This window comes from Pleurodeles waltl, chromosome 2_1 (assembly GCF_031143425.1).
Source record: "Pleurodeles waltl isolate 20211129_DDA chromosome 2_1, aPleWal1.hap1.20221129, whole genome shotgun sequence".
Lineage (NCBI taxonomy): Eukaryota > Metazoa > Chordata > Amphibia > Caudata > Salamandridae > Pleurodeles > Pleurodeles waltl.
The window spans coordinates 765037422-765051284 of record NC_090438.1 but is presented as its reverse complement, the minus strand read 5'-3'; the positions used below and the strand labels follow the sequence as shown (position 1 = coordinate 765051284).

The 13863-nt window shown below is 42.4% G+C and overlaps 1 protein-coding gene across 1 annotated transcript in view; it reads left to right on the top strand.

The window, feature by feature from the left end:
- The window catches only part of GMDS (GDP-mannose 4,6-dehydratase), a 1419543-nt gene that overhangs the window by 189849 nt on the left and 1215831 nt on the right, over positions 1-13863 (top strand). The gene's annotated exons all lie outside the window — the stretch shown is intronic.

The window sequence follows — 13863 nt, the reverse complement described above, 5'->3', positions numbered from 1 at the left end:
GATGTTTTTGTTAAACTTGTCTAATTTAGTAAAAGGTGAAAAGGTCACTTACCTTAATGTTCTCAATCTGTTTGCCTTCGGTTTTAAAATGTTTAGAAATATCTAAATTTTGCTACAATAAAGATTGGTTAGATTTGGATAGTGGTAATACCCTTGACACAGTGCTCAAGGGCATCATTTTACTATTGAACCAAGGACATGATGCGCTGTCTAAATGTAGTGTATCTTTGGGCAATCTCATACAGAGCATGCACAGTGAATAAATAGTGCCATATAAGAAATAGTAAATAAGTGCATTGATAAAGTAATGGGATATGGTCACTCTTCGAATGTAGTAGTAAAATTTACCTTTTGTCTCGAATTTTGGCCCTTTGTCCCGAATTTTTACTGTCCTGAATTTGCCTCCATGCCAGGTGGTCACCCTAGGGATATGTTTGTATGTAGTAACAGAAAGGGCACAGAGATGCACCAAAATACTGGTGGTATAACACACTGTGGGAAGTACAGGATTTTGGTTTACCCGTTTCAAGCCACACCCTTATTTACAACAGCCACGCCTCTTGGAATGGATTCCTAATTACGCTACTTCGGCCCAAAACCCTTTAGAGCCCCACACTTTTCTCATCCCACTTAAAGTCCTGGTTGTGTTGCCCCTGCCCCCCTGCCTTCCCACTCACAATCCGTAGAAGCGGAGTTAATTCCCTTGAAAGATACAATAGGGGTACCAGGAAGAACGTGCCTTCCCAGAGCAGATGTCCGTGTCCCTCTCCGGTCCCTGCGCGGCTGCGCTGGTCAGGCTTCCTTTGGCTAAGAGAGTACGGTGGGGTGGTAGGTCCATGTCCTATTTATGGGCTAACTTTCTAACTCACTCCCTCCTGAGCTCCGCCCAACCAGCCACGAACTATCCTTTTGCAGATCTTTAAAAACTTGGTTATTCGGAGTCTAAGCCCTGCCTTGGTCGGTCTCGATCCGTGTTAGCGCCGGGGGGCCCCCGGGTAGCCATGCGCTCTAAATCTCACTCACTGGCGAAGGCGGGCTGAGGCCGGAGTTGAGCCAGAATGAGGGGCGTCTTTTCTCTCCCTCTAAGAGAACTTTTTTTTCACATTTTATGTAACATCTAGTGAATCCCTTCCTATTACTGTTAAACTTCCCTTCACTCTCTTCCCCTCGGTGCTGCGTTAATGGAAAAGGAAGCAGCGGGCGTCCAGTCACTTTCAGCCGCTCGGGACACACCAGTCGTGAGCGGTCACTCGGCGCAGGTAGGCCAGTCAGACTGAGGAAATCGGAGGCTTCCTCTGATACCAAGGGAGTCATTTATGAGGCTGAGCAGCGGCCTGCCGGTCATAAGGTTCCTTAACATAAGACATCCACCCCGCTCTTAATGACTTTCTGCTGCAAACTTTGGATGTCCAGGGCTGGCTTGGACCGAGTCCAGCCCCCGGGCCCCTTTATCAATTGCCAAATGAATGCAGAGCTTTGCGCCTGCCACAGTTCCCTAGCTCCCGCAGCCTTCCTGTTCTCTAATGTAATCGGAGGGAAACAGCATGGATTTGGCGAATTATCTCGCCGCAGATAAGGCTGCTTTCAGTCGCGCTATTGGCTCTCCGAAGGAAAACCGACAAGAATGAGCACGCCATAGACTGACGGTCCCGACCTCTGTGTAATTTCTTTTTACTTCCAAAATAGCTTGCACTTAAAATGGTTAATTTGAATTTCATCTCAGCAGGACGCTGCTCCACTTCGAGTTAAAACGGATACTGGCTGGCCTTTGTCGTCACAGCGGCCATTGGTTAAGTGGCTCCTCGGCCAAAGGTCAGGGGGTCACAGGCGTGGAGGAGAAGGTTGGAACAGAGCCATTGCTAACAGATCCAGTGTGGAGTGCTAGCCTAACGCTTACGCCCTTTAGCTGTTAATAGCATTTTACCACACTGGCATTCATCCTATTTTCCCAGAACTCAGTAGCGTGCCTAATTAAGGTTTGTGAACTTTGGGGAGCAACACTCCAGTCACAAAATGGATGCCTCCAAGTTTTTGGGTGATTTGTAAAAGCAATCGTACTGTAATTTTTGTTGCTCTCTGAGAATTTACCTGGCAGCACCATTAACACGACAGTACTCAGAGGCCCTAAAGAAATCTCAGACGGCTAAAGCAACATACAGCCCGGAACTGGACCTCCAGTCTGTTCTCTTCGTTTACCAGTCTTCTGCTCAGTGCCACTTCCTAAACAGTCACCAAACTATTCTCCCAACTCTCTAACCTAACCGCCGCCGCTCCCGACTAACCAGTCCCACTTCGGTTTCCCACCAGTGATGGCTCCCCGATTTAGATGTCTTCAGCTCGGACTGACTGGCTTGTTGCATTTATTCCTCTTGGCCAGGAAACCCACTGGTGCATGTGATGCACATGCGTTCGTACCGATGGCGTCATGCGACATTGAGGTGTTTTTCATATATTTGCATTATTATTTGCAAAGCAGCCAAAACAGTTTTAGGATGTGTCGGAAACCGTACGAAACCTTCTTTATAGCACTCGCTTTTGCAAATGGCTTTTATTTCAATGAGATAATCGTTAGGTCTACACTACAGTATCCATAGTGGGCTTTGGGTCACCACCTTGCTCACAATTGGATTGCTTCTTTTTCTTAGTTCCGAGTAACTTTTTTTTAATGGACTTCTTCCCTTTTCTTGTATTTGTCCCACCTTTGAATCATTCCTTATTTTATTAATTTCTGATTGGATGGTTTGTCTTTCCATGGAAGTGCATCTCTTTCCCTATTCTCATCAGCTCAACTCCGTCCACCATGACTACCCTGTTAGTCTGCTGCTTCTCTGCTATATTATTTATTTTATTTTTGCAACTGTGCAAAGGCCCGACATGTACACATTGCTCCCGGGCCTCTTGTTTTCTTTCTTACTTCCTGGTCTGTTGCTCCCCCATCCCTATCAATACTGCTTTTTTAAATTATTGTTTTATTAACATTTTTTTGTATTATTATTGCGAGGGCCTCTGCAGCTGCATACTGCCACCAGTCAAATTCCTTTTTTCTTTAGTACTCTTGTGCATCCTTATTATTTTTGATTTACCGTTAAAAATTTCTGTTTGAACATCTTAGAAATGTAAATTAAAATGCAAAATACAGGATGTGCGGCAATTTTTGGACGCTTTTTATTTGAGAAGAACCATGTCAAAAGGACCTCCATGGAAGCACGTGCATTGTGATGCACTGTGGGCTATCTTGGAATGACTTCCCTTTGAGAAAAATTGTTCCCAGATCTCTGCAGAAGTGTCACAATGATACACATGTGCATGCTCCATGGTGTACTGGTGGTCATCATTTGTTGTTGTTTTTTTTTTTTTCTATCATTGCTAATGGAAACCAGCATTGGAAAAACCACTAGATTGTAAATCACATTTTAAAGACAAAAACTATTGACTTTGCCAATCATTTTTCTCTTTGCATCCTCTCACCCCTTCATCTCAGAAGATGCTACGTACTATTGTCAACATCTGTGTTCACTTGGACAGAAACAATGACTGACTTTCATGAACAACTTTTGGTCTCAGTTGTGTTGATGCAGTCATTCCTGCCTTCTCCATCAAAATGACAGTGATCACATGCTGTGTTTCACGTTCCTACTTACAAGGCATCTCCCTCAATGTTCATGTACATTCCACCAGAGCCATAGCTGCGTTTCGTAGGCATTTTCCTGTAAGGTATGCAAAGTGAGTATGTGAGCCTCCCCACGCATCTTTTGCAACCATTTGAAAGCTTCCTCATGGGGTTATGCACTGTTCGGCTAAGTGTTTGCATCAGTTATAGACTGCCAATGCCACCGGTTCCCTCCATCCTATGAATAGGATAAAATTAGTTTTAAGGTGATGCTGTTTGTTTTAATCTGTAATCTAGCTGTCATTCCATGGCCCTCTTGCCTACGCCCCTTAGACACTTGTCAGTCCAGTGAGGTTCTTTCCTAAAGGAGAAACTGGCAATGTTAAAAGGGGGCATGACGTCATACAGGCTGTTCATGCATGCGTAGTACCTACTGCGCAAAGCTGTGTATAAATAGCTCCAGGGAGCTGATTCCAGTCCTGCCACTAGATTTAGTGGTCTACAGAGGAAGAAAATAGGTAGACCATCTGCTGGCTGACGAGGAACAGTGTCACCAGGAAGTTAACTTCATTCTTTCCGGATGCCATAAATGTGTCACAGCACATAAGGAAGCCCTTTGAGAGAGCGGGGACTGGATAGGCACATGGTAGAATTAGGCTTTTATTAAAAGCACGTACAATAATTGATGATGTGCTTGTGTCATCCTTCAATGACTATGAAAGTCAAATAAACTTCCCAGATATTATGCTAAGCAGTTGCAGCACTTTTGAAATCCATTGTCTTAGGTGACATATATGAGCAGCTATGATAACGTACCCATTTAAGCTCTACTGTTTTCCTACATGGGCCTCGTTTTCAGAGGACCATAAACGACTTCCTGGAGTCAGTGTTGCCTCGACATTTATTGAGGCAGTGGTTTTGTAACAAAGTCAATGATCATGGCACCTATGTTGCCTCTGCATTACCAAGCCCTGAATCACGATGCCCTATATACACTAGTAACTTGCTGCTGCAATGTTATTCTTAAATCGAGGACATATTACAGATTATTTTCCAGAGCATTAAACATGCAGGCAGATGTCTAGCCTTGGAACCAACGGCGAGCACAGAGCCAGGTTATCTGTTTCAGCCGAACAGTGATCTTTGGCACTTAGACTTCATGGTAGCAGCCGAGGAGCAGTGGATAGGGGTATACTTGATGCTTAATTTGTAAAACTAATAACTTGGTGGGGTGCAGATATTTCCTGAAGTGCCTATTGTCAGGGTTGCCTTATACAAAGGCTGTTTAGGCTTGATTCCACCTCATGCTTTGTCCCACCTCAATATAGTTCCGTTCTCTTTATATCTCCCTCTTGCAGAATCTTGCTCGTTCCTCTTTCTTTTGGCCACTGTTTCCCTATATTTTTGTTCCACATTCCTTGCCCCTTTCCTGTATTTCTTTCCCCTGCTCTTGATCGAATTCTGATTCTACCTTCCAGCCTCGTGGCATTTTCCTCTAGCATAAGTACAACTCCGAAAATTGCGCAAGGTGACATGAGGTGCTCTACAGCGCCTCTCTGCCAGCGTTGTATTTGCTGTGCACCTTGCTCACTGGTGCACTTTTGCCAGGTCTCTTCAGATCCCCGAGCCTGCCCCTTAAGAAACCCCAAGTGTTAATCTTTTATATTCTATTTTTGATGAATGCCAAGTTCCACCTGCAGCCGTTGACTTAAAGCTCCGTTTCCTCTTCTAGGCCTTAGCATCGCCTACCCTGCAGTACTTCTCGCCATTGGGCCTAGAGGATTTATAGCTTGATTGCAGCAGCCATACGCGGTAAGCAAATTGGCTGGGGTATGAATTACTGCAAAGAAGGTGTTGCTATTCTAGTAATGTTGCCTTGCAGGTTTTCTTAAATGTCAGCTTTCTTGAAAGCCGAGGAGTGAAAGGGGTTTTGGCAGGTAATTGACGAGACTGAAACCCTTTTAAACAAGAGCACTACAGTGTTGTTTGGCTCCAGTACTTTATTAGCGTGATCAAAAATACATCTGAATTTTCAGTCTGAAAAGAGAAGCAAATTAGGCTGGGAGGTTTCCGGAGTGTTTCCTGTAGTTTCCGGGATGGCGAGCAATTCAAAACTCTATTTAAAACAAAAAAGAAGAGTTTGAGGCAAGTGATGTGTATGAAAATAAAATGGCTGAACGTGCTTGCTTTCTCTTAGGTATGAGAGCTGTGCAGCTCTGAGGATCTGTTATATGAAGACGGAATAGAGTTAGTTGATGAATTTATGGGATTAAACTTGTGGGGGAAGAGGGCTGTGTTTTTCCTTTATAAATCAACTGATTTGGCAGTGCAAATGCATGGAAGGGAGAGCGCCACAAGGAAGTATTTCTGGGGATTTTAAGTCAGTGGGTTAATGCGCTTGCTGTGTCATAGTGTGTGTGTCTGGTGGACGGGCACTGTCCCTGTTTGCTGTGTCGATCCCTTAACTAGGGGGTGCATTGCAGACTGGGGCAGTGCTTCTAAACAAAAAACGTGCTGTTCTCATATCATGTGGGGGAACTCTTAGAGTTTGCGCCTTCACGCCTTCACGGAGGAATTGCATTCGTGAAAGACCAGAGCTGCAGTTTCAAATCACAGCACCGCCTTTCAGTGGTGGTCAGTGCTTTTAATTAACACATTTAAAATTTTGAGACGCAAGACAGGGTGTGTGAATCTCAAAATACAGCAGCCCTTGCGCCAGTAAAGAAGCCTCAACAGGACAATATTCAAAGTCAAAACCTCAAAGGTGTATTCAAATTAAGTTTCATTACTGGAGGCAAAGAGTAGTTAGTCACATTCAAATGTCAATAATGCATGAAATGATGCAAATGGAGAGGAATCAACATAAGGCTAACTTCCAAAACCAGTAAAAAACCAGAGCCAAAGTACAGTTCAGCAAAAGGACTAGCCCAAATATGCTCAGTTCAAACATTAAGGGACACCTAATTGTAATTCAACAGACAGACCAACATGGAGCCTGCTTTTACGAAAGTAAGCTGAAAGTCTGGCACATTTCACATAAAGGGCACATTTTATAGTTTTGAAGCAGTGAAAGTCGCACTTGACATCATGAGATCTGACATCACAGGGCTCTACTAATAAACTTTCACATAAACCAGTAGTTTTTCTAGAAAATATGATACAGAAAATAAGAAACAATTGGAACACATACTTTCATGCATAATTATAAGGCGTACATAGCAAATGAAGGAAATAACCTGATATTTGTGCAATAAATGAAAACGGTAGACCGTACAGCTGCTATGAGCTGACCTATGCAAAGAGCCTTGAGTTTGTTCCAGATTCAAAAACATTCTGCACATGGCTTCCTTCTTGAGGAATTCAAATTAATACATTTCAGCTCAACAAGTAGACATCATCGTGAAATGAATTCTATTTTGCTTATTTTCTGAAATAGGAAAACACAGGAGTGGAACTTGGAAGAGGCAAATTGTTCATGTAATTTAAAAGTCACACTTTTTGTGTGACTAAAATTGATATCAATGCAGGCTGCCTTTGGCCCAGTGACATTAACTGAAGCGTCGTTAAGCTACCTAAAACACTTGAAAGAAGCATTATTTCCTATTGATTAAAAGCGTATTCACAAAGGAAACCATCCTTGCTTTGGGGAAGAAACCGGGATCCTCCAAAGGTGGGTAAGTAGTAGGAAGGAACTTGGGTACAGTGTATTACTACACCTGCCTGCAGGGAGGTTCCTGGGGGGGTGGGGGTCCTTCTGACCCCGTGCCACTCGCCCTAATTGTGCCCACACTGACTGACTGTGTGCTTCCTGATAGCTTGTTTGCCTCTGTGCTTACATCTGTATTACAGCGCAGGCAATAAAGGGCAGTGTTTACTCATTTAGGTGTGGCCACAACCTGTTGCAAATGAGGAAACTCCTTATTACAATGGCACACTGTTCCTTGGTGTGATTAGTGTTATAGAAGGGGCTGCACAAACATCTGCATATTACTGCTATATTACTAAAGTTCCGCAGGACACAAGATGCTGTTGAAAACACCCATTGTCTCACCAAGAAACTTTCTGTGATAAAGCTCCTGGATTTCCAAAGCGTTGCACAAACGGTCTGTTACCAAATACTTGACACTGCCTTTCCAGGTTTCCCAAAAGGGCACATTTATAGGTTTCAAACGGGGATCATGTATGCTGGCACCACCCTTGCATCGGATCAGTGCAGAAGTGGTGTGTAATTCCATGCACTGATCTATTTACATCATAAGTTTCTGCATCACAGACCTAAGTACAGCTACAAGCCTGAAGCAATGACTGGTGCCCCCACTACCCCCATACATGACACTTACCGCTCCCCACGTAGGTCACACTGCAAACATGCCATCATTCTGCTATGCACAGCACACCGAATAGCGTGTTCCCTCACCATTCAGGGTAGAGTTTCATGGCCCTGCCAATGGTATGACTCACTCTGTAAAGGCCTCAATACAATATACGTGTCCGCTTCAAAGGTTGAGCAGATTATGTCAGGTCTGCTGAGTAATACTGCTTCTGTTATAAACTTTCTGAAGCAAACTTTACAATGGTACTGTACACTAAGGAGTGAAAGAGCTTTTACTTGTGAGTAAACTGACAAGTTATAGCAAATGTACTATGCTGAGCACCATTAGTGAACATTTAGTGGGTTAAGTTAACTGTATACATAGTCACATACAGATGCATGAAGAACGAAAGTAAATGGCCCTAAAGTTTGTTTTTCTTTGTTTTGGCTTTCATAGAGCACATAGCTGCTCCAACCATGGGGCCACAGCTCTGGGAAACTCTCCTAACTAAGTTACTCCATGGGGAAATTATTTTAACAACCGGTTCTTTTAATTGTTTCTTAAAGGCAGCTTCAGATGGGATAAGGTGTTTGTGAAGAGGAAGACTGTTCCATATCCTGGGAGCCAGACATCTGAAGGAACACCCCCCTTGCCTGTATTTCTGAACTCTCAGGATGACGGCCAGATGGAGATTCTTGGACCAAAGTGTCCTAGAGGGGACATAAGGGCAAATTAGATGCTGAATGTAGTGTGGACCAGTATTAGTACCACTAAGATCACTTAGACCCGTTATATTCCATTACTTCACGTCACATTACTGGATTTGTAAAGCTCATTGATTACCCTGAGTGGTGTGCTGACGCTAAGTGGAAAGTACAGAAGTGAAGACAGCCAAGCAGAAGTAAGAATAAAAAAACAGTACTACTATCCAACTGGAATTAATTGAAGCAAATGTTAATTCTTAAAAACCTACATCTTTAAAGCCTTCCTAAAAGTGAGTAAGGAAGGGACAAGCCATAGGAAACTTGTAAGCTCATTCCAGAGCTTAGCTGCTTTACCTGGAAAGACTTTGCCACCAAACTGACTACTCTTAAACCTATGCAAAACAAGCAATTGAGCTGAGCTCCTGATGGAAGTAGACAATGTGCAGGAATATAGCTGTTGAGCTTCTGCACCAAGTAAACTAAACCACTGTAATGAACTGCTTTAAACCCCAGGCAGAGAACCTTGCAGATAGCTCTCTTTCCCACTGGACACAAGTGCAGGGGTTTCAGGGCCTCTGATGTCAGAAAGAAGTAGGGAAGCCCTAGAGCGAGTAAGGCTGCAACATTTTGTACCCTCTGCTGCTTCTTTAGAAGGCCTCCATTCAACCCTTAAAAAAAGAGTTGCAGTTGCCCTGGCAATTAAGTATGGTCTTTTGGATCACCACTAGATGGACATCCTTAGGAAATAAAGGTAGAATATTCCTATGCAACGTTTAGATGAAAAAGCATATTGCTGCAAGATTCTTTACCTGACTTGCAAGGAAAAGGTCTAGTTTCAGGTACATACCCCAGATATTCAACCACCTTTGGAGCTGAAGGGGTTGACGAAGTGCTAGGCCAAAAATCCAATGACTGCAAATCTCAGAAACAAGAACGTTTTATCCACAGTGCCTCCTTATTGTCAGAGTTAAAATTGAGAGAACTAGTCTGCAATCATTTTGACATCACTACTGTGCAGACACGGGAAGGATCATGAGGGTTAGACCCCCTCCATCCAGCGTGATATTTAGCTGCCATTTAGATGTGATCTCCACCAATCAAATGCCTAGTCTCTTATGCTGGTCTCCTGTAGTCTAGTCAGAAGAATAGAATGAGACACCATGTTGAATGCTGCAGATAGTTCTAATAGTATCAGGCAGAACTTTGTCTTGTCCGTCAGCATTCGAAGGTCATCCACTTCAGCTAACAGAGCAGTCCCTGTGCTGTGTAATGTCTGTGCTGTGCTGTGTAGTGGCTGAAACCTTGACTGAACTGCATCCAAAATGTTTGTTAGACAGCCATTCGGACAGGAGTTTGGTCACGTTTCTCCACTATCTTCCCTGCATTACAGTCCTTCACTTTTAGGTACTGTTTTGTATTGTAGCATTTATAAAGCACATACTAGCCCTAGAAATGATACCCAAGTGGAATATTGTAGGCAAATTGTCCTTGACCTTGCCCAAAAAGATTTATCCCACCCAAACATCAAATGTCTCTGTAACAGAGGTATGAAGGGGTGACTGTCTGGCATGATCATGGCTAAGGCCCTCATTATGAGTTGCATGATAATCCTCAATAACTCTACACTGGCCTCCCAGAGGTAATGAGGTTACCTTTAACTCCAGGGGTTGGAGTTACTGAGGGATTTCAAGTGGGATCCTGAGGGCCCATTAGAAATGAGGAATTACCTGGCAAAGCAGTAATTTCAGGTCAGAAACTAATCGGGAAATAACCCATTTTGCCCTGATGTTTCATCTGGAGATTTCTGCTGCTATCAGCCGCACCTACAATCACCAGGTGAAACAAAACAGATCTTCAGTGTTCCCAATGATTTAGTAATTTCAGTGAGGCTGGTAACTGCCATTAATAGCCCCACTGGAATTAAAAGCAACGTCGAAATGAGTGTCTTCTCTGGGCTTTGACTGAGCCTGCTATGTTGTACAATGAACACATGATTGAGGACAACCATTTACTTGGGTTAGCTGCCAATATTGCATAGTTCAGGGCTATATCCTTAGGCTGCTCAAGCCTTGAAGGCCCATTAATGCTTTAGTTATAAAATCTCAATAAAGTGCCTGGCTGTTCTAGCCCTGGCCCCTTGATGTACCTCCATTAAAATAAATTTATATATATATATATATATATATATATATTTTCCAGAGATTTTTATTTATGACTTGTTTTTGCATCACTAGAGAAGTAATTTAGTTTGGGTAGACATTGCTAAACTGGGCTAATGTTTTTTCTGGATGACATTTTTTTAAAATAGCAGATGTGTTGCAGTGATGTAATATGTCAGGAATCATGAGACACATACACTTCATTTTGGTGTCAAAACATAGGTTTTGGGGGGTCAAGTAGTCTTATAGAGACAAAATAATTCCTCAGAATAACCCTTCTGCCATTTTCCAAAATGGCGGCTCTGTAATGTGTTTTAGCCGTCATAATGGTAATTTATTTTCATATTGTTTTTTGTTGATTCCAATTCATAAACCTGAGCGAAGCAGGTGGTATCAACACGCCGTCAGGAGGTAAAGATCCTCTGCGAACTTCAAAATCTGAGGACTCCTTCAAGAAAGAAAAATGTGTCCTATGACGAACTAATCTGAAAGAAAAGCTAACATCTGCGTCTGGACAGAAGAGTTTGAGACGCTGCAGAAATATGGCAAGCTGAAGTTCACGAAAGAATGAAACTGATGGGTGAAGAGGATGAAATATTTTATCATTGTAACAAATGCTACAACTGTATACAGTGGTAAAAAGCCTGGAAAAAAATTAAAGTAGCAGAAACAGGTGAATCCCAACAAGAATCTGTGTCTTCAGAGAAAGCAACTACAAACAAACCCAATAGCCCTCCACTTGGAAAATTGATGGCTACCCCTTGTCTACCTCCAACAACTGATCAGAAAGCTGATGATCTTCAATGTGTTATCTGTGGTTCCGCCAGACCAAGGGCCAAAGGTATTGGTGACAGAACAACATACAGAGTGTGTGAGTCTCAAAGGGCAAACATGTTTTTATCTGAAGCTAGTTTCTTCCAAGATTAAGTTTTCAGCCAAGTAGCTGATCTAAACAGTGAGGTGAATATATTTGAAGCGGATTTGTATGCCTACCCAAAATGCATGCTTGCATACCTTTGAAAATACGAATGTCCAAAGAGCTCCCAGAAGCAACGTGATGGCCAGCCTTCAGTTAAGTTTTAATTCATTGAAAAAACAAATTCATTTTTAAAGCCACTCTTGAGTGCTGGCTGTGGGTTCACACTCCATGGGATCAGAGAAATAACGGGCAACATTGATCAAACTGGAATGATCCACAATAATGAAATTAATATTTTTCTGGGGGAGACTGTACATGACAGAATTCTTTTTTGTCAGTCTAACAAAAAGAATGAGCCACTGGTGTTCTCAGCTGATTTGACTCCTGAATTTCTTGCTTCCAAAATTAGAACACAGGATGCAGTAAAATCATCAGAAACCATTTTAAGAAATGTCCTGAAAGATTTAGATTTTGGATGTAATGACACATTTTGTGAGGCCCCAGAGCTCTGCAAATCATGAGACTTGACAAGATTGCCTGATGTGGTCTTAACATTTTTATATATCATTGTTTATTATCAGCAAAGCAAAACTGTTACAAACGAAAGTTCTTGAATTTGGAACAGAAGCTGACAACATTGATGATGGCTTTGAAGATATAAGCAAAGAAGTGGAGGACAATCCCAAGAACCAACAGGCATATGCTGTATAAGTGTATTGCCTTCTCCAAATTATGGTTTACAAATTACATCACAGCAAAAATAAAACTCCACTACTTGTGATGACTGCCCATGCAATCTATGACAAGTGCAAATGTAGAGAGCTAATCACTCCAATGAATAGGATTGGTGTATCAACATTTTATAATGACATAGTACTGAGCAGGAACTTGTTAGCAGCTCATGCTGTAAAAACTTGTGAATCTGACAGCACACCACTTCCAAGTTAGTTTACCAGGAAAGGATTTACAATTGCTGCTTTTGATAATTTTGATTTTGAGGACCGCTCTCCTTTGTCTGGAACATCCAACACACATGATACTGCCATGGTGCTTTTTCAAGGCTGTACCAATGAAGTAGCTGCTGGAAAACAAGCTGTGTCAGCTACAGGCATAAACCAACAAATCTGCAAACTTATAACCCAACTGCCTTGCCAATGTGTGCAAAATCACTACAAACCATCAAAACATCCCAGTGTACCAGAAAGTTTCAAAATGGCTGAGAAATAGATCTTCTTCTCCCTTATGCTGCGGTCCACAAAGCGTATTTGACTTAATTTATCATATCGCTTATTCAGTGCGGGCTGAAGGATGAAGAAAAGCCAGCTCCTGCTAAGGTTGGAATTCATGATCCGGTCTCCCAGAATATTGTCCCACTTTAGAAAGTTGAGTTTTTACCAGTAATACCTTGTCCAGTCACAAACTACACAACTATATACACAGTTCTGGAAACACTACAGAATGTGCAAGTTCAGCTTGAAGACCAGCATATCCTGTCAATTTTCTGCGATGACAGCGTTTTTCGTATTGTAGCTGACATTTTTATGAGCAATCCAGTAGAATTTGATGATCTTTGTCCAATGATGGGCATTTTCCACATGACAGACGTTGTGTTGTGCTGTGCAGGAAGTTCTCAGTGGAAGTGGCATAGATGATGCACTTTTTGAGGCTGAAATCTTTGGAAGCGCAACTGTCCAGTCAGTATTGAGGGGAACGCATTATGTTTGTTTTTTACAAGTTATGGTCATCATATATGAGGCCATAGAAACATTGCGTTGGAATGCTTTCTGGAAAATGAAAGACACATTTTTTTGAATCTCTTATCTCAGAACTGAAGAAGGCACAGGATGCACTTCATTCAAAAGACATAATACAAACTCAGGCAGTGTTCAGTGCTCTTGGTTCAAAATCAGTAAACCTGAAAACCAAGTTTGTAGAGTTTGTCAAAGAATGTGAAGAATCAGAACTTTGCAAGTACTGGGAAAATGTTTTGCACGCGATAGCTCTAGTGAAAAACTTAGTAAATGCTGATTGGGAAGATGATTGGGAGCTGCACACGAAGACTGTGGCGTCACTGATTACTGTGGTTTGCGAATTTGATTGCATAAACTACCTGAGATATGGGTACTGGTATTTGGGAAAAGTGAAGAAGCTAGAGGTG